Consider the following 26,201-nt stretch of genomic DNA (forward strand, 5'->3'; position numbering starts at 1 on the left):
AGCTGGGGACCAAACCCAGGGCCTTGAAGCTTCCTAGGCAAGCGCTCTACCACTGAGCTAAATCCCCAACCCCGGTGATCTTGATTCCTACAGAAAGCACCACAGAAGACCACGTGGAGCATGGAGATGAGCAGAGACCCAGGAAGGGGAAGGTGACTGGGGAGGGGCATCCCGGAAGGGGGAGGTGACTGGGGAGGGGCATCCCAGGAAGGGGGAGGTGACTAGGGAGGGGCATCCCAGGAAGGGGGAGGTGACTGGGGAGGGGCATCCTCTGGGTCTGTGCTGATGCTGGCAATGCTAGCAGCAGATAATAGCGCCATGAAGACACACTTCGCAGGGGCAGTCCTGCTGGTTTGCTTTGTGTGCTGGTCAGTTCCCACGTGGTCATGGTTAGGCAAAATCCTGAGGGATCAACAAAAGCTTTAGAAAGCAAATAAAGGGAAATTATAGCTGATGTTGTTAAAGAGGAAGAAGACTATGACCTTAGCAAAGTAAAGGAGGAGCTGTCGCCGTGGGGCTGTGACAGCACGGGCCAGCACCAGAACACGCTGTGATTTCCTTTCCTTGAAACCAAGAATGTCATCTGTGACCGTGAACGAGCCCTCTCTAGGCTGCCGGGCTGCTTCTTGTACTACGGAGGTGAGCGGGTCACTCTCACTGCTCTCCTGCCTTTCAAACTTCCTGTTCCCTTCCTGGTGTGGGGGTGGTGATGGTGAAGAGAACTTCTCCTGACCCCGGGGGTCATAGGATCTCACAATTCACAAACAAGCACTGGTGGAGGTGGGGCCCTTTATTTTCTTAACCTCGCTTTGCCTCACAGCCGTGTCCCTCAAGAAAAGGGAAAGGAAAGGAATGATTAACACCATTGCACATGTAGGGGAAACTGAGGCTCACCATGGCGCAGTTATTCACACCGTATGTAGAACTGGCACTAGGCCAGAGGACTTCCGAGTCCCAGCTCTGCTGGCCCTGTGAGAGCCCTGGCATGTGTGTGTGAAGACGCCTTGGCAAAGCCTAATGCTTTGATACTAATGTTAAATACTTAGAGATACATGAAATGTTCATTCCTTTTGTTTAAATCCAAACAAAAGAACCAAACATTGCCACGCATGGAGGGGTGCCTCTTTAATCCCAGCACTCAGGAAGGAGGCAGAGGAGGGCAGATCCCTATGAGTTTGAGGCCAGCCTGGTCTACACTGCAAGTTCCAGGCCAGCAATGACTACATAGTAAGACCCTGTCTCTAAAAGTAAAAGTAAACAGAGAAACGAACATGGATGGCTCTGGGTGTGGCTTTGCCTCCAGCCCCCACATCCATGATGGACGTCTTCTGCATGAAGGCAGAGATGGTGCTCAGTCAGCAACTTTTCCTCTCCTGGGAAGAGACAACGAGGAAGGAAGCAGGTGACTGATCATCTCAGGAAGTGGCAAAGGACACCAAATGCAATTTGACAGATAGTTCTGGAAAGTTCTAGATGGTCTTGTCAGGGCTGGCCTTTTTAGGACTGGCAATGAACAGGAGATAGTTCTGGCAAGTCTGAGGGGTACAGGCAGAAGGGACACAAAAACAAGGAACTCCAGCATACTGCGGGGGTGACCAGAAGGCCAGCGTGCTCAAGGCATAAAGAGAAGGGCACCCCAGCTGAGTTCTGGAGGGCTTCTTCAGCTGCAGGAAGGAAGGACCTGGTCATTATGTAGGGGAAATGTGAGAGTGTCATCATGGAGACCAGGTAGCAGGCATAAAACAGTTTAGGTCAAGGTGCTAGGGGCTTGGGTTAGAGGTAGACTAAGGTGGATGGGAAGAGAAAAAGCAGAAAGAATTTTGGAGGGGAGCATCAGGCCTTTTGGGATCAGAGCTGTAGGCAGGGTTGGGATGAGCATCGTGCTGGCTAGACTTGTCAATTTGACACAAACTATAGTCACCTGAGAGAAGGACACCTCAATTGAGAAAATGTTTCCAGAAGATTGGGCTGAGGGCAGTCTGTAGGTATTTTCTTAATTAGTGTTGACAAGGGGGGGCCCAGCCCATTAGCCCTGACTAATAGAAGCAGGAAGAGGAAGCTCTTCCAGGCTCTCTACATCCCCCTCCTCTTATGCTTTTGGCTAGGACAGTTTGGAGGGTGACTTTATCAAGAGAGAAAAGAATAGAATAAGAGTAATGTTGAGGGAGGGAAGAAATCAAGTGTCCTGTTTTGGTTTGGTCTGTCTGTCCCTTTGACACAGGTTCCCACTATGTAGCTCAGGGTGGCTTCAAAGTTGAGATGCTTCTGCCTCAGTCTCTCATGTTCTGTGACTAAAGGCACATGTGACTATGCCTCGTGAGTGTCCTGTTACCGACGAGGGGATTAGAGGTGTCTGTTGAACAAGTACAAACAGCTCCCCAACAAGCTTGGTTCTGGGGAGGCTTCAGAAGATGTGTTAATTCTGGGAGTCAATTGTATGGTCGGGTTCAGGAACTGAGGCCACGCGGCTTCCCCTTCACCCTTTAGAAGTCACCCCCAAACAGAAGAGGTCCCCACTCAGGCCGGGAACTGGGACTTTATTCTCTGAAGAAGATGACCCTGGGAGGTTGGAGAGCTGGATAGGAATAGGGAAGTCAGACTAAGCAAGAAGCTGGCGCAGGATGAACACTGAAGACCAGAGCTGTCCCGCCTGGGGGTCCAGCTTGACTACAGCCAAGCTTTTACCCTGACAGGTATTTCAAAGCACCCTTCTGTAGGAACTGAGCCACCCAGAAAAACCTGTAGTGATTGACATTTGGAGGTCTGAGTGGAAATACCAGGGGACCCACTTAGCATCCTACAAAGAGGCCCGCAAGTCTCCTGCCGTCTTTGCAACCAGGTTTCCTGTTAGCATTTGGCCATCACGGGATGGTCAAGGTTCATCAGACACCCAAGAAAAAACCTTCCACACAGAAGACAGAGATCCAAACAGTCAGAGGAGAACTCACTCAAGTGGAAAGAGAATGCACAAGGGGAAAGAGAATGTCGAATGAATGGCTTCCTCAAGAAGATTAGGGACAAATGGGACCTATGAAGAACAGTCAGATTCATGAAGGGTTCCTGGGAATTAGAACCGATGGCTGAGATGGAAAATCCAGTGGGCAGAAAATAAGGGTCATCAGGCAGTGTGTTTAAGGAAACCCTCCCTGGCCCCCAAGAAAGCATTCAGAGGGAAGCAACGGTTGAAAACCAGACAAGAAAGAGTTCCACATTCTGTCCAATGGGAACTCTAGAAAACGAAACACGAGAAAGTAGGAAAGCGATTACCAAAGAACTAATAACAAGAAGTTCCCAGTGCTGGAGGCCGAACCTGCTTTGCAGGGAACGATGACATGCGTGAAATTAACGTGAAATACTAGACTACCAGAGAGGGGATGTTGAGTATCTTTCAGAATACGGAAGGTGAACAGAGACTAGAGACATCTTCAGAGACGAAAATACCAGGGTATTAGTTTCCTATTAGCTATCTCAGGGAAACTTCTGGAGGGAAACTGCTCCTATGAGGAAGGAAAACAAAAGGATGCATGGGGGGCTGAGAGGCAGGAGGCCACTGCGGACTGAAGGGGGCGCCCAGGAGGCAGGAGGCCACTGCGGACTGAAGGGGGCGCCCAGGAGACAGGAGGCCACCGCGGACTGAAGGGGGCGCCCAGGAGACAGGAGGCCACTGCGAACTGAAGGGGGCGCCCAGGAGGCAGGAGGCCACCGCGGACTGAAGGGGGCGCCCAGGAGGCCACCGCGGACTGAAGGGGGTGCCCAGGAGGCAGGAGGCCACCGCGGACTGAAGGGGGCGCCCAGGAGACAGGAGGCCACTGCGGACTGAAGGGGGCGCCCAGGAGACAGGAGGCCACCGCGGACTGAAGGGGGCGCCCAGGAGACAGGAGGCCACTGCGGACTGAAGGGGGCGCCCAGGAGACAGGAGGCCACCGCGGACTGAAGGGGGCGCCCAGGAGACAGGAGGCCACTGCGAACTGAAGGGGGCGCCCAGGAGGCAGGAGGCCACCGCGGACTGAAGGGGGCGCCCAGGAGGCAGGAGGCCACCGCGGACTGAAGGGGGCGCCCAGGAGGCAGGAGGCCACTGCGGACTGAAGGGGGCGCCCAGGAGGCCACCGCGGACTGAAGGGGGCGCCCAGGAGACAGGAGGCCACTGCGGACTGAAGGGGGCGCCCAGGAGACAGGAGGCCACCGCGAACTGAAGGGGGTGTCCAGGGGGCAGGAGGTCATGGCAGACTGAAGGGGGCTTCCCAGGCAGACAGAACAGCAGCAAAGGCTGAAGAAGGAGGGGGAGGAAGCTGGGCATGACAGTCCTGGAGACTAAAACTGGCAAAGTTTAGTGATGAGTTCAACCATGCAAAACCTTCCTTCCGGTGACAGACTTTCAGGGTATGGGTTGACCTAGCCAGATGGTAAGAGCAAGCTAAGCAAACTGGAATCATTAACACTAGGGAAAGAAAAGATGTTTGCTATGAGTGAAAGATATTAACATAATCATATCAATAAAATACTGAGGCCTTTGCCACCAAGGTTAATAACCTATGCTCTATCCCCCAGGACTACACGGCGGAAGTAGAGAACAATATTGGTAAGTTGTCCTCTGTTCTCTGCATGTATACTATGGCATACATACACAGGTGCACACACATATACATACACGCATGTGCAACACACATACATGTACATACACACATGCACATACGCAAACACAAATAAATGAATACATAATATAGCATATTTCCTACAGTAAGTAATTAATAGGTAATATATGACATTCCTCATTTAGGGACTAGAGAAAAGGCTCAGAGGCTAAGAATATGCATGCACCACCCATGCAGAGGACCTGAATTCTGTTCCCAGCACTCATATCAGGTGGATCACAACTGCGTCGAACTCCAGCTCCAGGGGAGCTGATACCCTCTACTGGCCAATGTGAGTACTGCAACTATGTTCCCTATATCTGTCTGTCTGTGTGTGTGTCTATCTATCTATGTATCTCTGTATCTAGTCTATGTATGTATGTATGTATGTATGTATGTATGTATGTATCTATCTATCTATCTATCTATCTATCTATCTATCTATCTATCTATCTATCTCTTCTCCTCCTCCTCCCTCTCTTCCTCCTGCCTCTCTCTTTGGCTTAAATAAAACTATTTATACTAAATATTTGACAAAAGAAGTCACTGATATTTAAAGTTTCAGGACTGATTAACGTTCCTAAGCAGAGAGTGCAAACAGTGAGAATCAGTCCCGGGTCCCAGCTTCCCCAACACTTAGATGTGCTGATCTGAGGATGAGACCATTGTAGAGGATGTGAGAGGAAAGTAACTCAGGCTAAGAGTTTCAAGGAGGCAGGAAGCTTCAGAGCAGAAGGCTCTCACACCTGCTAGCATGAACTGCTGAATCAGGAGCCTTGGGTCAGCGGCCTTGGCCCTTAACATTGACAGCTGGAATACGCTTGTTAACCCATTCCCAGATGAGTTTACAATGTAGGATTTCTGCCCAGGCAATGTGCTGCTTACAAAAACATCTGCTTTGGAAATCCCCCGTTTAAACAACAAAACAAAACAAAAGCCCTCCCCCAGCATCTGCAGCATGGGCCACTGATCTTGGTCGAGCTGATTCAATGCACAGGAACTGCAAGTCTTTGTTTTCAGGATAGATGCTATTTCCTCTGACCTCTGTACTGATCTTTAGTTAACAGGGACTCGAAAGAGGGGCTCAGAAGAGCCCAGAGGACTGTGGTTCAAGCAGGAAGGAGCGCTCAGCTAATACTGTGGACCCTGCAAAAGTACTAAAACTGAAATTATTTGGGGGCCATGAATGTGATAGAACTTTATATCCTTTAGACATAGCTTGCCACCCTGACCTTTCCACGCAGAGTGGATTTACCGTGGGTGACTGTCATTGTGTTACTTGTGGCCTTTCAACTCCTGCCCCCGGTGGAGAAGAGCCTTCTGGTGTGTGGCCTGGGTGTTCTCTTGTCAGGGAGAAATGTGTCTTGCCCAGGAATTTTGTCATCTCTTTACTGGATACGACATCATTAAAAATTAAATCGCATAAATCTTCAATTAAGTCTCTTCACATCGCTTACATATGTAGTATTGGGGCTCGCGTCCTGGGTCTCAGTGATGTTAGGCGTGTTCTACACTGTGCTGCTTCCTTAGACCTTGCCCTCTGTTTACCTTTAAAGCAAAGATAATATTTGAAACCTACCTATTTTTAGTTATTTACTATAGTTTGTGCTTATTCAGGCACTTGGGGTTAAATTTATATCTGCATGGTGGTGGTGCGGTTAGTCTCTGTTGGGGCCAGATGTTTCCAGATTCTTGCCTGGTGTCTTGTTTAAAGAACTGAAAACCCACATACACACACATGCACACACACAAATACTTAAAAGCAAGCAGAATTTTTTTCTCAGAAGCAATGCAAACGTATAGGCCACAAACCCCAGGAGAGAGTGGGCTCTGGGTGACCAGCACCAGGTGACCATTTGGGAATTTATTTTATTGGGCTAAGAAGAGGAGGAAGAGTTGGTTGCTAAGGGACAGGGGACAGGTAGTTTCCTTTTTTGATTGACAGGCTTGAGTTATATAAGCCTTTGTTTACTGTAAATGTCCTTCCCCAGAATGCATCTGCTTTTAATCATTTGCACACCCAATTATGCATAGTCATAAGGTGACCAATAAGATTTTTCACCTAAAAGTTCATTTTTGAGAACACAGTTTTCTTTCTGTTCACTATGCCTAGTTCTCAGTCAGACATTACAGGCCGAAAAGCGGGCGTGACTAATTTGCTAGGGAGCCATTGCTTTGAGGGGCCTGATTGCCTCCTGGGAGAGGGGTATGTGTGCAGCTTGTCCAAGGTTGCTAAGTGCTTTGCCGATCCTCTTCCTTCTCCTTTTCCTCCTCCTCCTTCTTTTTCTTCTTCTTCTCTTCCTCTCCCTCTCCTTCTCCAACCCCTCCTCCTTCTTTTCCTAGCATACTCAAAATCCTCTGACTACAGAACTTTTAAGGAGAGCTGCTCTCCAGAAATGGAGCCCCCATCAGCTTAATCATCCACTCTGATTTTTCTGGGCTACAAATGTATCCTGAGTACAGGATGTCAGAGACACAGTCACCCCAGGAGTCCTACAGTTGGAGCACCTTCCAGTGTGGTCCTGGGATATGGTGACGTGGTGAACACCCAGGAGAACATTTACCTGCTGCCAGCTACCAAATGCTCCAGGAATTACCAGGAGATGAAGCCTTGCCCAAGACAGTCTCTCCATGCCTTCCAGTGCCCAGAAAGATTGTGAGACCAGAGGCCTGATATCCAGTAGCACTGTGAGATGGAGTCTAAATGCTTACCACGGCCCTAGTCTGAGGCCTAGTACAGTGTGACCCAAGCTGGAGTCCTCTGAAGGGGTGTAGATATAGAGATTGTTGGACCCCGATCTCTAGGGTTACTGGTTCCGTGGTCCCAGGTGGGCCTGAAAATGTGCCTAATAGGTTCCCAGGTGCTGCTGTGAGACAGATTGTCCTACACTAATTCCCTCACACTCTGCAGGTGGCAAAACATGTGGTGAGGTCACAGATGGTCAGAGGTCAGCACCACCCAGAGAGAGGCCAGACCTACGGAGTAATTAAAGCCCCAGCAGTCAGGGGTGAACTGGCAAAGATGAACTAACCTGAAACCCCTCCTCTGTGGAAGACCATCTCCCCACCTCTCACCTGAGACGGCATCAGGTAGGACTTTTCTGTTTTGAGTGTTAAGTATGAATGACTCAGTCCCCAAGCCTTGTCTCTGTCCCTGATTGTAGGTGCAGCTTTCCAGGTCCCCGCTGTGTACTCTAGATACCAGTCATCCTGAGGAAAGACAGACCCAGGAGCTCCTGGCACAGTGGGAGGCAGGGGGAGATCATAGGGAGGAGAGAGTAGGCTTGACCCTGGCCCCTTGTGAGGCTTGGAGGACCAAGGGATGAGGAGACACTTCAGAAGCTTTTTGGGGATCATTTCCTTGTCTTCCTGTCAATGGGCAGGCTCCTTCCAGCCATAGGATCCTTCCTCTCCCTGGGTCTCAGAGGGAAATGCAGAGCTGCTTGGACCTGGAAGACCCTCACTTCCTGGGTAGTCAGGCATAATTGAGGTTTTAGGATATTGAGGTTTTTAAAGATTTATTATGTATATGAGTGCTCTGTCACATACATAAACTTCTTTGTTATATGCATATACTCCTGTATGGCAGAAGAGGGCATCAAATCCCATTATATATGGTCATGAGCCACCATGTGGATTCTGGGAATTGAACTCAGGACCTCTGGAAGAATGGCCAGTGCTCCTAACCACTGAGTCATCGCTGAGCCATCTCTCCAGTCCTAGAAGAGGGCCTCCTAACGATATTCTCCTCAAGCAGCCCTTTTCCTTTGTCTGCACCTGTGTCCACAGCCATGACGTGAAGTCCCTCCAACATAAGAAAAGTACCTAGCATGCTTCTACACATAGGAAAAGTTCCAAGCTTCCCAAGCGATCCAAGGCTTCTGCGAGAATGAGCAGAGAAGGAAGCTTGCAGGCCTAGTACTTCTGACTTGGATGTGAGTGTGGACTGTTGCTCTTCCCAAAGTGTGGGCATGAAGATGGGGCAAGGAATGCAAGGAGATGGAAGGAGGGACCAAGGGTGGCTCTGGAAACTTCCAACGACAGCTAGAGCATACCAGCAAGTGGGCGGGCTTGCCTTGGAATTCTTGGGTCTGGGTTGACTGGCCACTCTGAGGAGAGTAGGGAGAAGTGAGGAGCCCATGATTGCTCAGGAACTCAAGATGGTCTCTGAAACTGCTAGTTTCAAAGGGCAGAGCCAAGTAGCCCAGAGACACCCCTCTTCACCCTGTTCACCCCATAGGAAAACCCTGAGACCGCCCTAGGAAGTGATAGACATCACTAGCAACCCTCCTCCACACCCCACACTCCCATCCCCAAAACCTCTGCTGCAACCTCGAGGGCAGGGGAACATTGTCTTTTTGCCTGTGACTCCTGAGAGCCCCCGGGGTCCCAATGCTTCCCATAAGATGACACTTCTGCAAGCCCAGGGGCACTTTTGAGACCCTTTCCTCACATGCCCTGTGCCCCAGCTCCTCTGTAGGATGGCTGACAGCTCAGATACTTCATCCAGTGGAAGATTTAGGCAAGGATTTTACCTCGATGGTGAGACCCTCCTCCTTTTCATAGGATCAGTGCAAGAGGCAGCTGGCTTGAGGCAGCCTTTCTCTGCGGTACTGGATTTAATAACCCAAGGCAGATGGCCACAGCTCTCTTACAAAAAAAAAAAAAAGTTCCCTTTGTCTTGTAAATCAAGGGAGGATGTTTGAGTTGGTGTGGATATCTGGTTCCCTGGTAACCCCTTTCCTGGTGGCTTTAGCATCCTTGATGAGTTGACACCCCACCCCTACCCCCACCTGTGGTTGCCATGTGGTAGGGTGCTAGGTCTCTGGGTCCTTCTGGGCCATCAGCTAGGTACTTTCCTGTAAGAAGGACTTCCTTCTCCCACCTTTACCCCTCGGACTTTTGGACCCCACCCGGCTGCACCGTTAATTACTGAGGAGGGCTGTATAAAGGCTGTACCTGCCCCAGGCTGAGTTGTTGGTTTGGGTGAAGCTTGAGTGTGTTTAAAGCTCCTGATTCTGTTGCATAGACATTGTACTGATCTGTGAGCCACCGGCAGCTTTCTGGAGTCTCTAAAGAGCTCGGGGATGGAGGGATAAAGACGATGATGCTTTCCAGACAAGCAGAGCTGGGTTGGGGAGGCAGAACAGCGGGCTTACTGTTGCTGCCATTTTATTTTCCTGAGGAGGAGGAAATCTGAGAAATCAGATTTCATGTTCAAAAGCACTTAGATTCTGGAGTCCTGGGAGCTGTCTTTTGAGGAAGTTGTGGGCTGAAGTTAATTAAAAAGTAATAAGAGATCTCTTTCATGTATGTGATACAGCTCACTGCTCTGAGCGGTTCTTTTCCCTCCCGACCCACACTTCGGAACATTGGGAAGACAGAAAGAATAGAAAGCAAGGAAAGAGGCCAGGGGCAGAGGTGGTACATACACCCCACTGCCTCTGGCTTGTCCCTCTCCGGGTCCCCTGTGGCTATGTAGCCCGTGTCTATTATCCCTGCAAAGAGCCTTGTTTAGGACCGGAGCTGGGAGACCACGCTCCGTGACTTGTGAGTCTCATTGGTTTTAGGATTACTATTGTGGCTGGCTTTATTCTTGTTTGAATAACGTAAATACACATCTGTCAAGAACAGTGGGCAGGCGGAGGCCCAAAGGACCTCGAATTCTGACTAGGAGGTAGGAGTGGGAATTGGGTTGGGAAAGTACAGGCAGAGTGTGTGGGCTGTGAGACTGAGCGCGCCGCGTACAAGACGGCTTCAGTGAGCCATACCGCGACAGCCAGAGCCATTCAGGAATCTAGGAGTGCTGGGCTGGGCAGGGTCAGGCACCTACCTGGTCTTCCTGAAAAGGGATGGGAGGGCCTTTTATGGACCCACAGTCCAAGGCTGGCCTGGAAGTTGCTTCAGGAGCCTCTCCTTAAAGCCCACTTCACCCTTAGGAATAGCACAGACTGAATCTTTGGTGGGATCTGCCCACTCTTACACCCCTCTGGATCTGCTATCCAAGGGGTGGCAGGGACCTTGGTAGCAGGTAGCCTAGCAGGGACCAGAACCCAAGACTACGCACATCACTATAGATGCTCAGCCCACAGAGCCCTCTAGCCCAGCTTCTTACTGCTCTAACCAACCCAGGGAGCTCCAGGGACATGGACATGGCCCCTGCCCTGGAGATTATGTCCAATGAGACACAAGTCATTTATTCTGTGTGACTCTGTGATGTTCAGTCAGGTGACACAGATGTCAGAGGGACCCTCAGAGGGCCTGAGTAGGATGGGGGTGGAGATGGACATCATTGGATGAATCTAGATCAAGGTTTGGTGCCTTGAAAAATCAGCCAGGACCTTCAGGGGCCAAGAACAGCACTGTCCTACAAGAAGCCACCCCCTAAAGGGACTCCTTGCCAAAAGGAAGATGGCCGAAGGGGAGCAGAGTTCCCAGATCTGTTACGGAAGCACCTTCTCCAATCTCAAAGTATGTCATAGTCTGTTCCTCCTCTGGCTGTGTGACTGTAGTCAAGTTCTATCTCTGCCTGCCAAGTTGTCTTCCTTTCCTGTTAGGTCTGTTGTTAGGCTTTAAATCTCAGCCTGTGCCTGGACAGAGCACACCCAGACAACAGGGTTCCACATGGAGAGGTTTAATGAGAGAAGAAGAGAAGAGAGGAAAGGCCATGAGCACGTGGTGGGAAGGGGGAAGGGGGCAAGAACAGAGAAGAACAAAGAGTAAGAGGGGGTAAGAGAGAGAGGAGGGGGCAAGTAGCCCCCTTTATAGTTAGGCACAGCTGGCTGTTGCTAGGCAACTGTGGGGCAGAGCATACCTGGCTGTTCCCAGGTAGCTGTGGGGTTGGAGCTTAGACAGAATACCAACATCTGTTGCTCTGGTCTCACCCGTGGCTGGCTCAGCACTCTGCCTGTTACCATCTCTCTTTGTCCCTTTTGGACACATCACAAACAAGGGGCTGCTGAGCATAGGAGACCAGTCATGTGCCCATCACTGTAAGGTCCCGATGAACTGCAGGCTCTAGAAGGAAGGATGTGGGTCTCGAGCTGTAATGCTGACTGACCCTGGGCAGATTGCTTCCCTTCTCTGGTCATCCAGCTCCTCATCAGTTGAAAGAGGCAATGCTGCCATTGTTCTCCGTGAGGCGCCGTGTGTGGCCTTTGAATCCAGTGCAAAGCTGTTGGGTGAATGTGGGGAGTGAGAACGGCCATCTTAGAGCCAAAAGAGAATCCTTCCCTCACTCTCTGCTGGGATCCTGTAGATCTGGGGCAATGAGGTTTCCTCCTACCTAGCAGGGAGCCAAGAAATCATTTTAATTCTCCTCCATCTCCATCATAAAAAAAAAAATGAGATTGCTGCTTACCCAAGGGAGTGCTGTGAGACTTAATGGAGTAATGCTGGCAGAGTAGTGGGGCCTTGAAGTCACTCCCTGGGATGACTGCCTGGGCTTCTGGGTGGGGTGGGAACTGAATGCTGGCCAGGAATTTTCCCTGTACCTTCTTAGTCCTGGCTTCCCTGCCAAGGCTCTTGGGCTGCAAAGCTTTCCCTATCCCCTGTCCTGCTAAAGCTCCATGTCCTACTGAATGTGTAGAGCCTAGATTCTGACAGGTCCTTTCTGTGCTATCCACCCTGGTCTGATGCCCTCTGCAGGCCACGACTTCCCTGGAAGGACCTTGCCAAGCTCCTCTCTTTCTCTGTGATGCCTCTGCATTACAGAATGTCCAGCGGCAGAGATTCAGTTCGATCCCTCTGGCAAAGAGCTCCAGGCATTAACAGCCGAAGGATTCCACAAGCATTTATTGTGGAGCTCAGCTCTGGAGGAAAGCAGGGTGCATTAGCAAATTCTGGTGCAGCAGAACGTTGACAGGAGGGGATGCATCCAGGAGGGGACGTGTATCCCTGCACAGTTCAGATACAGCTAGTCATGCCCTAGGAGGCATCCCCTCTGCGTGGTTTGTGCAGTCTTAGGGTTGTTCTGCAGAAGTAATGAGCACAAGAACGATTGTGCTACCAAGTTGCTGTTCCTGCCTCCCCTGTGAATACCTGTGAGACACTCAGATCGCACAGCCTCACTTGGGAACACCTGTGTGGAGCTCAGCTAGCACAGCCTTACTGCACTTCACACCGAGGTGGTGATAGTGCAGGGGACAGGAAGGTTGGTTTGCACTGAGGTGCTCTGGACATGTCGCCTGCAGGCTAATTAGGTTTGATACCTGGGGAAATGATACCATGTATAAGAAGTTTGACTATAAGTACTAGAGAAGTCCCAAGGAACAAATGTTTTCAAATGAGACAGGAGACTATCTTCCTAAGGAAATATCAGAAGACAGACCAAGTCTTTGTCTCCGTGGGGTCAGGGACACATAATTGCCATTTGTCTTCTTTCTCTTCTAAATAGGACTTCATCTCCAAGACTACTCTATGACCCAAATGTTTTCCCCCAGTTTTAGTCATTCCAATATCAGTAAGAGTAAAAAGGAAAGAGAAAGATACATCAATTCTCTTTAAGAAAATGTCCCCAGGGCCTGTCAAGATGTCTTAGTGGGTATAGGTGTTTGTCACCAAACCTGAAAACCGGAGTTCAATCCCTAGAAACCACACCATAGCAGGAAGAGAACTGACTTCTTTGTGTGGTCCCCTAACCTCCACATATAGGCTATAAAAATATACAAGAAAATGCCTGAGTTTGTATTGTAGGCATTTATTTTTATCAGCTTACTTTAATAGGGGTTCAACCTCCTTTCTAGCCCACCGTTCACCAGAGGTAGTAGAAAAGAAAGATTGTTAGAATATGGGAGAAGTGGAACGGTTTAGAAATAGTTCTTTGGGAGATTCCTCTCTTCGTTCTCAACCCAGATCGTTAGCAAACACCAAACGTGAGTCCGCGGCTGCAGTCCAGTCCACTTGGCAGACACTACACAGGAACCAGCAAGGGCAGTTTAATCTAGAAGAAACCTGGAGGCTAGCCAACTGGCCCAAATCTGGAGAAGCTTCAGGAACCTCACGAGAAGTTCGTTGGCGAGTTCCTCTCTATGAAGTCACCACAAGTGAAGCTAAGCAATGTGATGTAAGGCGAACCAATACATGAGTCATTGAAGACTAGGGAGTTGGAGCAAGGCAAACCACTTCTCGAACCCCCACTGTCTATGGGGTCATATTTATATTCCTTCTGAACATCACATGTCCTTTCTTGTGTCTGCTCTAGCAAAACATCCTTTTGCCTCTGTGCCCCAGCAAAACATCATTTGACATAACTGGCTTCCCAAAGAAACCAGAAGCTCCCATTTCATTGTACTTATCTCTTGCTTAGAACTTACTCACATAGCCACATCTGCTGAAGGAAATTCTGGGCAATCAAAGCCCAGAATGACTATGAGGTCAGCTAACTGTTCTGTAGAAGATAGGGAGGACTAATATTGGATGCCAGCAAAGAGTGGCTGCCAGTAGTGTGGGTCTATGGAGAAGGCTATGCACTGAGTGCAGGGGCTAAGAGTTGGGGAATGGTACATGTCTAACCATTAACCACTCTCTTGGAAGTCAACTCATCTGATGGTGACCCCCAGGGCACAGGGACATGGTGTATGATGCTGATGCTGTGGACTGGATGGCCTTTGATCCTTGCTTATCCTCCAGCTGGAAGTTGTTCACGCTCTAGGTTTGCTTTTCCTGGGAAGGACCTGCTTTGTCCAGGTGCTGATTCACACAGTTCCCAAGGCAGAGCTCAGTTCCTGTTGCTGCCTGAGTTTCTCTTTTCTAGACTCCTGGGATTGCTCCTTGCACTGGGCTGTTGGGCACAAGGGACACATCTCTCCTTCAGACTTTGCTTGAGCTGTGCTCCTGTGAGCAGGGCTGAAATAGCCCAGTGCATGAAGCTCCCCTCTCCGCTAAGGCAGACCTCATGGTAGGTGTTTGCAACCCCTTTTGCATTTGGGCTGAAACTCTGGAGGCATAGGAGCCATCTTTACATCTTCCCTCAGTGAGGACCTAGCCCAGAGCAGGTATCCCTTGGGATATTCTGAAGGAACACCGATGAACAAAGGTTATCCCAACTCTGGACCTCCCACTAAATGAGAAGTTCAAATCCAAGATGTGTGCTCTTGGCACCATGGTGGTGGTTCCAGCGTATGTGGATGGATTTAGGAGCCTGTGACTCAGCTGTGTAATGCTGGGTAGATTTATTTTGAAGCACCAGAAATGGCCCAACTTACTGTCTTCTGAGGGTGGTCCGGCTTCTGGGGCCTACTCAAAACCAGATGGAGGCAGAAAGAAGTCGGTTTCAAGCAAAAAGAAAAGTCAAGTACAACCCGAGTGTCAAGATATTAGTACTGAGTTGTTCAAAAAACCCCAGGCTGGACACACTGTGAGTTGTAGAAAGTCTTATGTCTAAATCATTTAAGTCACTCCAATAAATAAAGGTCTCCAATTGTCCCTACATGGATGCTCTTGCTCCCCCAGTGGTGCCTGTTATGGGGTTTTCAGCAGCTTTGTAAGGCGCTCTTCTTCAAGATATATCAAGGGAAGCCTGAGGACCCTGCTAAGTGTGGCTCTGACATAGCTAAATCACAGGCTTACCTTCTCCTCCCCTTACCTCCTCCTGGGCACAGTCTACAGGTAAAGTGTATTTGGATGCCCCTGGGTTTGTACTTTTGCTCCCTGAAAGTGATCTTAATTATGGTCAGGTTTCCCAAACAGCTGGAGGGCCCTCCCCACTGTGGGAGGTTCCCCCTCCTGCCAAGGGGCCCAAGGCTGCCATGTACCTAACCCCTGTCATAGCCCTCAGGAGACCCCAACTTCTTCTATCAGATTTGTGCCTACAGGAAATTCCAGGCTTCTCTGGAGACCATCTTAATACTCATAATCTTGCCCTTTGACCTGTCTGGCCTGGCTCGGTCCTAGACGAAAGTAAAGTAAATAAATATGATTCTGTTTGATCACACACACACAACATTTATCTTTCAGCAAGACGCTTCCTGAGGAAGCGCAGTGAAGTACTTTGGAATGACAGACTGCTGCATCAGTGTGGCTACGCTGTATGGAACCCCAAGCTAAGCCACATGGTGGACAACGCTGGGCCAGGCTGGGCACCCCAGGGCCCTACCCTTCTCCCCGAGACCTTCCAGGTCTATACCACCCTCTGGACTATCAAAGGTCCAAGCTTTCTCCAGCTCCCCAAGTTTAGAAGAAAGTGATCATGGCTAGTGAGGCCAGCAAGTTCCCCCTATCCAGGAGGCACGATCTTTCTTAGACCTGTTGGCCAGCGTGCGGTGGGGCTGTGCAGGGGTACCCACATTTGCTGCTTCTGTGCTGTGTTCCCTGCCTTCTCGGAAGCTTGAGGTGGGTAACGGATGCCAGTCCTCTTCAGGTTTGAAAGGGAAACATCTCTTCCCTGAGATGCTTGTCACAGCCCTTTTATGTCTTTGTTCTTGTCTGGCCTTTGGACTCTAGAGGACAGCAGAGGTCCCAGACATTCTCTTAGGAAGCTCAGGAACCCCAACGCTATTTGGGAAAAGCATGCGCTAGCCAGCTAGTAAGAGTAGACACTTCCTCTGAGGCTCTCCCGGGCACCTTAAGCTCATCACGACGAGCCCTGATTTGCTCACTAACCCACTTCTCTTTGCTGCCCCACACCCCCAGCCTTTCTTCTACTGGATGTCCAAATCATGCACAGCTCACCTATGTCTGTCTGGTTGGCTGCTGTAACAAAATTCTTCTATGTGGTAACAACCCGCCAAGGGAACTGTGAGTGAAAGCAGTGTGGCAAGGTGCCACGCTGGAACGGCTCGAGGACCGCCTGGGTCTGCGAGTACTTGGGGGCAGTGTGGAGCCACAGAGAGAGAGGTACCCCACAGTGCCATGCAGCCCCACGGGTGCCGGCACTGGCGCGGGATAAAAGGTTTAGCAAGTTTTTTAATATTTACTGCAACACATTGCTCACTCTTCTAGGTCTGCGAGTTCAAGAACAACGAGTTAGTAGATGGGCTGTCTGGCAAGAGCTGGCTCCTCTCTCATAACCGGTCACCTCCCAAGGCACCACTTGGTCATAGACAAGAATAATGAGAGTTAGGTTTAGCCCATGAACTTTGGATTGGCACAGATATTCAGGCCAGAGCTCCCGACCTGGATATCACAATCTGACCATATTAACCACCTCAACAAAACCACACGGTGAACTTAAAGAGGAGAGAAACTGCTTTGGCTCATGCTTTGAGGCTCCAGTCAATAAATGAGTGGCCTCGTTATTTAGGTCTCTGACGGAGGTGCTGGAAATAGTGGGAGCACTGGGCATAGCAAACTCCTTACACTATGAGCCAGGAAGCAAGATGGAAAATAGAAGATGCAGAGGGCCCATAAGCCACACTGAGGCACACACAGTGACCCAATGATATCCCAGTAGACCTCACTTCCTAAAGATCCCACCATCCCTCAAAAGTGTCCCCTTAAGGACAATCCTTTAACACATGGGCCTTTGAGGATTCTTATCCGAGTCTGACCAGGCAATTCTCTAATGTTCCAGAAATGTTCTTTGTGAAGAAGCTATTTCATTTGATACAGTTAAACTGATCCCTTGTCTTTCATGCATTCTACCAACCATGCATCTACCATCCCACCATCCACCCATCCCGCCATCCCAGATCCCTTTGAAGCTGTGTATTGTGACATAAAGAGGATTCAAGCTGTGTCTACGGGGACAGTAGCCTTTATGACTAGCCCCACACCTGCCACAGGAGGTGGGCTAGGCAGGGCTGCAGTCTCACAAGACTTTCACACTTCACCCTACACAGCAAACATCTGAACCATTCACAACAAGAAACCCAGGCCACAAAATAATGGCTGGCATAAAAAGCAGAGCTCTGGGAATGTGGTAAAATGGGGCAAAATGAGCTCAGCGGGCACAATATATTTTTAGAAAATGGAGTTCATTCACTCGAGGAGCTTGAAGAACTATTAATATGTGTTCAATAGGGAGACTAAAAGCAGTAGCACTCCCCTGGCCAGATCGCATACATCACCAGGAGTGTCTGCAGCCTCTGTGTCACAGCTGAAACAGTGTTAGGAGAGGTGTGGCTTACACATGGTCACGGGGCTGAACCCAGTCTGTCTGATGCCAGTTCCTGCCTAGGAACCAACCATTGGGATTTCTGGCAGCTACATATTAAGATACTTGTTAAGATCACTGAATGAAGAAAAGATATTAAAGAGAAGGGCGTGACTGCTCCAAGGTGGAGGAGAAAGCTCATGGTAGATGAGAGAGAGAGAAAGAGAGAGAGAGAGAGAGAGAGAGAGAGAGAGAGAGAGAGAGAGAGAGCGAGCAAAAGGCAGAGACAGAGGCATCTGAGTCCAGAGCGAACATCACCCTGGGCCTGCCATGTGAGGAGAGAGGGGAGGGGAGACCAGGGGACCAAGAAATAAGAAGGGTTAAAAAAGGTTTAAAAAAGGGGTGGGGAGACAGAGTAACTGAAATGGCTGGATTACAGAAGGGTGGGCAACCCAGCCATTCAGGGAATGGATTGCAGTATGCCAGCCAGGAGGACCCTGTAACTGGTAGAAACTGGTGGGTTCTGGGAAAACCTGGCAGCTAGGTCTGCTTTGATATGTTAAACAGGTACCCCAGCTGCTTATCCTGGGTTTGGGAGCCTAACAATCTACTTCCTGTTTATCTTACCACAAACAGGAGTGGCTCTGGAACTGAACCAGGTTGGAAGTCTAGTGATTGATGTTACCATCCTGGTCTTGTGGAAGTGAGTAGGGTGACCTTGTCACCCTTCTCACAGCAATCCTACCAGTTGTACTACAAGAACCTGGCATCAAGGCACATGCCCAAGAGCTCACAGTGATGCCGCCTGTGAGCACAAGAGCCTGAAGGCGGCCATGAGAAGGAGAGAAGAGCACAGAGTCCCTGTGTGCATCCAAGCAGACTCTAGTGTCATTCACCTCAGGGTGTTCCCAGGCCTGGTCCCCTCATACCCTAAACCAGAGCTGCTATGCATGACCAGTAGTGTGTGGCGGGAGTAACAGGTCATTCCTGGGTCTAGGTTACACAAAGATAGGGGCTTCCTCTTTTTTTTTTCTTTGTCTCCATCTCCCTCCCTTGTCACTTGCTGTAGGGGAACTTTCTTTGAGCAGCCCCGAAGGGGTCTGCATGCTGCAGAACTTAGATGACTGCCTGCAGCCATGCAAGTGAGCCATCCTATCTCATACGTCAATCTCTAGCCCCAGTGAAGCCTCAGATGACAGTAGCCATTGCTCACAGCTCAGCTACAATGTTGCAGAGCCCCTGACCACAACGACCAGTACAAGCTGGTCCAGGATTCCCAATTTCCGAAGCTAGGTGAGGTAAGGGAGTTTTCATTGGTTTGTTTCTTTTTGTACATGCCCCTAAATTTGGAGACAGGAGGGGAGTTTGTTACGCAGGATAGATGACTAATACTCTCAGGCTATAAATTATGCAGTAGTGTGAGCAGAGGATAAGTCTGTGTGTGCTGATAAGGAGCAGGTACTAAAACATGTTGTTAAGAGAAAATAAATACAAAGTTCAGGAAAACACAGGTATCTCTTAATAATCTAAAACTCCATTACTGCCAGAGGGAGGTGGCTCAGTGGTTAAGAGCTTCTCTCCCAGAAGGCCTGGGTTCCATTCCTAGCACCTTTGTGGCAGCTCATGGCTCCCTGTAACTCAGTTCCAGGGGATTCAACATCTTCCTTATGCCTTCTCAGGCACCAAACATGTATGGGGTGCCCAGACATACATGCAGGCAGAACTCTCCTGCACATAAAGTAAGCCTTAAAAATAAATATTTAATAACCTTAAAACCACCGCTTACTGTACTCATGTATTTACATACAGGAATCTGTGGTAAATAGCTCCTTTGGCTGTGTCTGGTGTGGTATTGGATTAATCTGCTCTCAACTTCCTGGCGGGTGCCTGCACACCTCTCACTAACACCCAATGCTCTGGATTTCCGAAAGGAAGACACACATACACAGCCTTATGTTTTAAATACCTTAAACAGCTCAGTGACTTGGCCACTCCCTAACTCCACATGGCCAACACACATTCCCCTCTGATATTCCTGAGTTAATACTCTAAATCTATATTTTCTCTTTGCTGCCCTGAACCCTGATGGGCAGCCCCTCCTGGGGCCACTTTCCCCCCTGCACCTACATGTCCACTGTCTCTCCCTCCTGCACCTTTCCAGCCTGGTCTGTCTCCTATGCCCTCTTTCTCCTTCCTCGGTCTCTTGGTCCCTTCCTAGGAATCCTAAAAGTCCTGCCTCTGTCTCTTTGTCCAGCCATTGGCCAATGGTAACTTTATTTGATCAGTCAAAAACCAACTGGAACAGGCATCCTTTAGTCCTAGGTGTGGGACACTGCAACCAGATTTGGGGTAACATGATGAGAACACATACTACTACATGGGCCAACTATTAACCCTAGTTCTTCTCTCAGCAAGAGAGAAGTAAAAGAATGCAAAAAAGGAATTTTAACTTCTGTTCACTGTATTACTATAGAGATGACACATAACGAAAACATTTTTGTGACGACGTCATGTAAATTGTGTAGCAGAAACATTCTTAAAGCAGCAAGGTTAGAGCACATGACTGCTGGAATCTCTTTGAACTTTGATGTCCTGTTCTATTAAGATTGTCATGTGACTACAAAGGAAAAGAATGAAACCACAGTCATCACTTCTAGGGGCAGACAGAGGTTTAGTGAGTCAGGCTTTGACAGTGATGCAGGGAAATGGGTCCCCTCATACCCGCTGCCGGGGAGTGTCTGAAGAACCACTTAGGGGAGCTGTCCGGGATGAGCATACAAGAGTGAACCAAAATGAAACCTAACATCTCCACTCCCACTTGGAGACGGACTACTTCCACTCAAATGCATTCGCTTTTAAATATAAAAATGTGCTAGAAAAAAAAAACGAGCTATGTTTATTAATGGAAAGCCTATCTTGTGAGGCTTAACTAGGCTGTACTCAAGATAGACATGACCCAGACTTTCAAGAACAAAAACTTTGAAATATCCTATGTGACCATAGGTAACTAAGTTCATGTATTTCCATTCCATAAGACACCTTGAGGCTACTGAAATATTCAAGTGAGGCTTAGCAAGTCACTGAAGAAACAGTTTAAGATCTTTAAAGAAACAACTTACTGCTTAGTGTCATACATTCCATGACATCATCAACAGACACTGTCCCATTGTCTAATGTTTCTAGGAAGAGACGTCTGTAGCTCTGGAGAAGGGGGAAAGCGTAATACTGAGGGATTAATTACAAAGGGGCCTAGCCTTTAGCCATGCTGTTGAGTTCTGGTGAAATACTGATAAAGAAGCAGTGAGCTGGATGTAAGAAATGTATACAATATTCATGAGTCATTAAAGATTAATTTACGAATAGCCGCTTCCCCATACGGAGAGACACACATGACAGAGTGAGTGGGCACATGGGAATTTTAAGAGCTGCCCCTCTCAACTCTGGGTGGCTGAGCATCAGATTCGGAATGGCCTTAGAAAATAACAGCTGGTCCCATCACAGCAGATTGGGGCTGGGTCTGGTGCAATTAGCACTGGCCCTGGCCCTGGCCCTGGCAACTTGACTGACCAGGCAGTTCCAGTGGACACTCATGCTAAAGAGCCCTAATGGAGGATGACAGCACTGAAAGACTGTTGTGATGGAGGCACACAAGGTGCCCTAACAATGTGGTATCCTGAACTGGGTACTGGAGCAGACAAGGGATGGTAGGATGTCCCTGTTGCTGGGTGGGTGGGTGTGGTCACAGGAGGTGGAAACATGTGAAGGAACCTGGGTGAGGAGAGTGGAATTCTAGAACTCTCCTGTAATCTGAATACTCTTTTGTGCTTCATGCTCTCTGTGTTTTAAGCCAGTAGGGGTGGATGCTTGTTAGCTTAATTCTCAGGGCACTTCTTGCTTCCTGAGTGAGGCAAGAAGTGGAGCTTCAGTCTGGGGAGGGAGTCCAGACACTCAGCAGCCAGGAGGAAAGAACTCACTAGGGCTCAGCCCATCCCTGGGGCTGTCTGGGGATGGAAGGTGAACTTGCCCTATAGAGAGCATCCATCTCCCTCAGGATTCTGGTATTTAGTTCTGGGAGTTATCCCTGAAATAGCTGCTTGTTCTAGAATGAGAGAGAGAGGACTGGAGAGAAAAGGCCCTAGGGCAGAGAGCAAGACCTTGGAGTTAGGGAAGTTCAGTTCTTGCCCTATAGATGAGGAAAGCTAGAGGGCTGGGAGGCCAGGCCTGACCTGGAGGGAACCAGAGTAGGGGTCAGGTCAGCCTTGAGTCCAGTCTAGGGCTCCTTCTGTAGCTATGGTTTCATAGTTGTGCTTCCCAGACCAGTGTTTGTTGGGGAGGCAGGACTAGTCTATGGGCTGGAGAGACCTCTCCCTTTTTGTGGTTCTGGGGATCAGAACCGTAGATGTGCTAAGCAAACCCCCTCCCATTGTGAGCTGCACCTCAGCCATTTCAATATTTTATTTTATTTTTGAGACAGGGTCTTACCAGGTGCCTCTGGCTGGCCTTGACCTCATACTGTATCCCTAATACCCTTGGAATAGTGATTTCCCTGTCTGTTTTCACAGTAGCTGGAATTCTAGGCCCGTGTCCCCATGCCCAGCAATTCTCTGTTTTGCTGAGGCAAGTTTCTCATTTTCTATTCTGTATGAGAGATGGGGGTCTAGATGCCGGTGGGGTCCAGTCTGCCAGCTGCTGACATGCTCCCGTCCTGAGCTCTGTGCACACTCCGTCTGGCTTACCTATTGATGGCTGATCTTCTGAGTTCTTTGGGAGAGCCGAGGCTAGTCTCTTCTCACAAGTGTCAGTCTGACACAGGGACGGACCTTGCTGCCAGGACATGTCCCTATTAAGTCCAAAGTGGGCTCCTAGAATGGTATTGTTGGTGACAATATCTTAAAGAGAAAGACTCTGACCAGGTAAACAGAAGGTCTGGAATTGGACAAAGAGAAGCCTGACCAGGTTTCAACGGGAATCTTACATGGTAGGTTTCTGTTTACCAGGACCTCCTGAAGGGCAGTACCCTGGGCAAGGGAATCTAGTTCCTGGGTAATCCAATCAGTCTGTAATAGCTCGAAGACCCCTCCCCTGCTGACAGCCATACAAAACCAGCTTGTTTTTCTGCCCCTTTGCTTCTCTCTGTCCCCTGAGAGATAGGCTCATCAGTTTAATCCCCAATAAACCTTTCTACCCACAGGGTGGTCCAATTTGGTGGTTTTGCTGCACCCTCATTTATATCTGGTGCCAAAAACTGGGAGGAAAACACTGGGAACCCATGGGCTCTGCCCCACCTAATGTAAGCCTTTTGATCTTCCTGGGCAGAGATCATTGCCGGTGCTGGTTCCTGCCACTACCATACTGACTCTAAAGTTTAGAGATGGCCTCTCCGGCCAGTTCTCTCCTCTACATGCTCTACCCTCTTGTCTCTCCTTGCCTGCACACGTAAGTGTTCTCTCAGAGATGCCTGCTCTGTCTCTCTCTACGTCCCTCACTGGTTCAATGGAGCCTGCTCCACAAAAGTCACACTGGTGTGTCAGGCTGAGGGACCCTAGTTCTTACCGAAGTGTAAGATAGGTTATGGAGTTCCTGTGAAGGACCCTAAGGGCTTTTCGCCAGCTTTACACCCACCACCTCGGGTCAAGATTAGGCCAAGTACCATTCTCCACCCACAGTTCTCGGGAGGAGCAGGGACATTCTTGAAAAACCACAGAATGTACTGACCGATAGTCACCTGACCCTCTGGTCCCAGATAGAGTTCAAATGTATGTCATGTGCTTGCTAGCCTATAGATTCAAAGGTCAATGTGCTTAGCCAATCAGTTTAAACTGTAACCTTGCTGATGCAACCTGTACCCCTAAAAAGTATAAGAGCTGCTTGTTATAGCCACTTGGGGTCACCTTCTAGTCACTAGCCACAAAGGACTGATTGAAAGTCGACTCTGACACGTCGGAAAATAAACCTCTTGTGTTTGCATCGAACTCCGTTCTCGTGTCTCACTTGGGGGAGTCTCCTGGTAGTTAAGACTTACTTCCAGTCTTACAAGGAAGCCTCCCTATGCCCTCCTGGGTGCCCATCGCGTTGAAAAGGAAGTCTCTTCACTGTGATTTGGGGCATCTCCCCGACAAGCCTTTCACCCTTTGGGGACATCCTGGGTTACACTGTGCCCCACATCATACCCCTTCTCTTCCCAGGGCTCCATCTAGGCTTTTTACCCCTACTTCAAATGAATCATGGGCTTTTCCCATTCAAAATTAGACTTATAGTCTTCTCCCACCTGCCTTCTTAAATATTTTGCCCTCCTCAAACTCCAATAACATTGAGTCTCACTGTCTGGTTTCTCACTGTATTATGGCTTGGCCTTGGTATAAGCTTGATATTCAGTCTTAATGGCCAAGAAATGGGACATTGATTTCCCAATCTTCACATACTGTGACAACTTCTACCACAGCACAAGCAAACGAACTAAAAATCTCTTATCTCTAAGCTCTGCTCACTCTCCTCTCCTAAAACTCCCTTATGACTAAGCTTTCTTTACTGTCTTGTCCCCCCACTCAGATTTCTGGGTTCAGTCTTACAGAGATCCAAATGTCTTTGGGGACTTAGTAATGTTGGGGAAATGGTCATGTGAGGTTTTACTCTACTAAAAAGCTGGCCCTGGAAATGGGATTTGGCCTGCCTACATGACCCAAGCATGTTTGGCTAAAGCAGTGGTTCTCAGCCTTACTAATGCTGTGACCCTTTAATACAGTTCCTCATGTTGTGGTGACCCACAACCATAAAATTATTTTTGTTGTTACTTCATAACTGTAATTTTGTTCCTGTTATGAATCACAATGGAAATATTTTTGGAGATAGGGGTTTGTCAAAGGGGTTACAAGAACCACTGGTCTAAAGGTTTTATCCAAAACCTCTGTTTTGAGTCAGGCTGGCCACCTGAGTCTGTGATAGGGAGAAAGAGAACAAAACCGAATTGCCCAGGAAAAGACACTGTGCTTAAGAACAGCTAAGAGGTAAACTATTTTCAATAGAAGTTAATGATGTAATCACAGGGCTCGCTTTGCTCTCTGAATACCACTCCTTTTTCTTGTTTTTGTTTACTCTCTTTGAAACTTTTCTGAAATGTAAACATTGTTTTCTCAGGATTTGTAAAACCATTAACATGCTGGTCTTTGTTTTTGTTGTTATTTTTTTATTTTTTTGGTTCTTTTTTTTTTTTTTTTGGAGCTGGGGACCGAACCCAGGGCCTTGTGCTTCCTAGGCAAGCGCTCTACCACTGAGCTAAATCCCCAACCCCTGTTTTTGTTTTTAAATAATCCCAAGCAAAGTTAACATAAACCTTGTAACAAAAATGTTCCACTTCGGTAATTTGGTAGCTGCACCCTAGTTTATAGTTCTCGGGTTGGTATTATGCCTTCTCTGCTTGCCAGAATCCCACCTCCACCTCCTTCTGACTCCCAGGTTCCCCTGCTCTCTCATCTCTGCACTTCTCCCCTTGGGTTGGTGTGGGAAAGAGAAGGCTAGGGAAGATTACATTTAAACACACAGTGAAAGCCTCTGACTTATCTTGCTTGGGGAGAGGAATCCATGCTGCGGGCACAGGATTGGAGCAGGAGTCCTCTAGGTAGCCTAAGTATGGTTCCTAGCTCTGCGGAGAAACCTGTACTCCTTCCCCCACCCATTTTTATTCAGATTGGGCCATGTTTTTTTTTTTTTTTTTTTCTTTTCTTTTTTTCGGAGCTGAGGACCGAACCCAGGGCCTTGTGCTTGCTAGGCAAGTGCTCTACCGCTGAGCTAAATCCCCAACCCCTGGGCCATGTTTTTAAAACAGTGTTTCAAATGGCTTTAATAAGTATCCAAGGTGGAGGACCCCTGGATTGAAGTGAACTGGAAAGGAACATTGTGGCCAATGGGTGGAATTAATTATGTTTGCTAAGTTAAGGTTCTGTCTAGAAAAGCAAGCCGCTGCTTTGCAGGACTGCACATTGTTAGCTGATTGGATTCAAATTTCCAGGCACTTGTACTTTCTACTTTGTGTTCTCCGTGGCTACTTCTGTAGGGTGTGGGGAACCTTGTCTGAGCTAGACCTGGATCCTGTATACAGCCTGTATGGAAGGCTATATCCCTGTGGAAGAGGCTCCCACTTTAAAGAAAGGGGTTCTGTTGTAAGAATGTCAGGATATTAAAGCTGAAAGGCTAGCCACACTTAGCACAGCCTGTTCCAGAGCACCAATTATTTCCATTCTGAACTACTTCTTGCATTTCTCTATGGTTTGACTCAGGCCATCTCTCCAGAGCTAAGCAAAATGAATGTGAAATTTGATGACAGACTGAGGATCATTGCAGTCCCCAAAGAAGACACATGAATGGCCAAAGGTACATTAAAAAAAAGCTCAGTGTCCCTAATGAGAGAAATAGAGAGAGAACCATAATGAGATACTGTAACGAAGTGTCCAAGACTGGGTTCTTTATAAATTGTAGAGGTTTATTTATTACCGTGCTAGAGCTTGGTAAGGTCAATGTCTGGGGACCTGCATCTTGCTCAT

The 26,201-nt window shown here is 48.7% G+C and overlaps 1 long non-coding RNA gene across 6 annotated transcripts in view; it reads left to right on the forward strand.

Annotated features, from left to right (window-relative positions):
* The first annotated feature begins 289 nt into the window (after positions 1 to 289).
* The window catches only part of LOC102553680 (uncharacterized), a 29,502-nt gene continuing 3,590 nt past the window's right edge, over positions 290 to 26,201 (forward strand). Inside the window, exons 1-6 of one of the 6 annotated variants that reach the window (XR_005491397.2) lie at positions 291 to 639; positions 4,549 to 4,579; positions 4,778 to 4,923; positions 7,543 to 7,721; positions 8,421 to 8,566; positions 25,938 to 26,031. This is a non-coding gene — a long non-coding RNA (uncharacterized LOC102553680). The other 5 variants (XR_005491396.2, XR_005491402.2, XR_010056317.1 and 2 more) reach the window with 5 other exon arrangements.

The sequence above is a fragment of the Rattus norvegicus genome, chromosome 11, assembly GCF_036323735.1.
Source record: "Rattus norvegicus strain BN/NHsdMcwi chromosome 11, GRCr8, whole genome shotgun sequence".
In the NCBI taxonomy this organism is placed as follows: domain Eukaryota; kingdom Metazoa; phylum Chordata; class Mammalia; order Rodentia; family Muridae; genus Rattus; species Rattus norvegicus.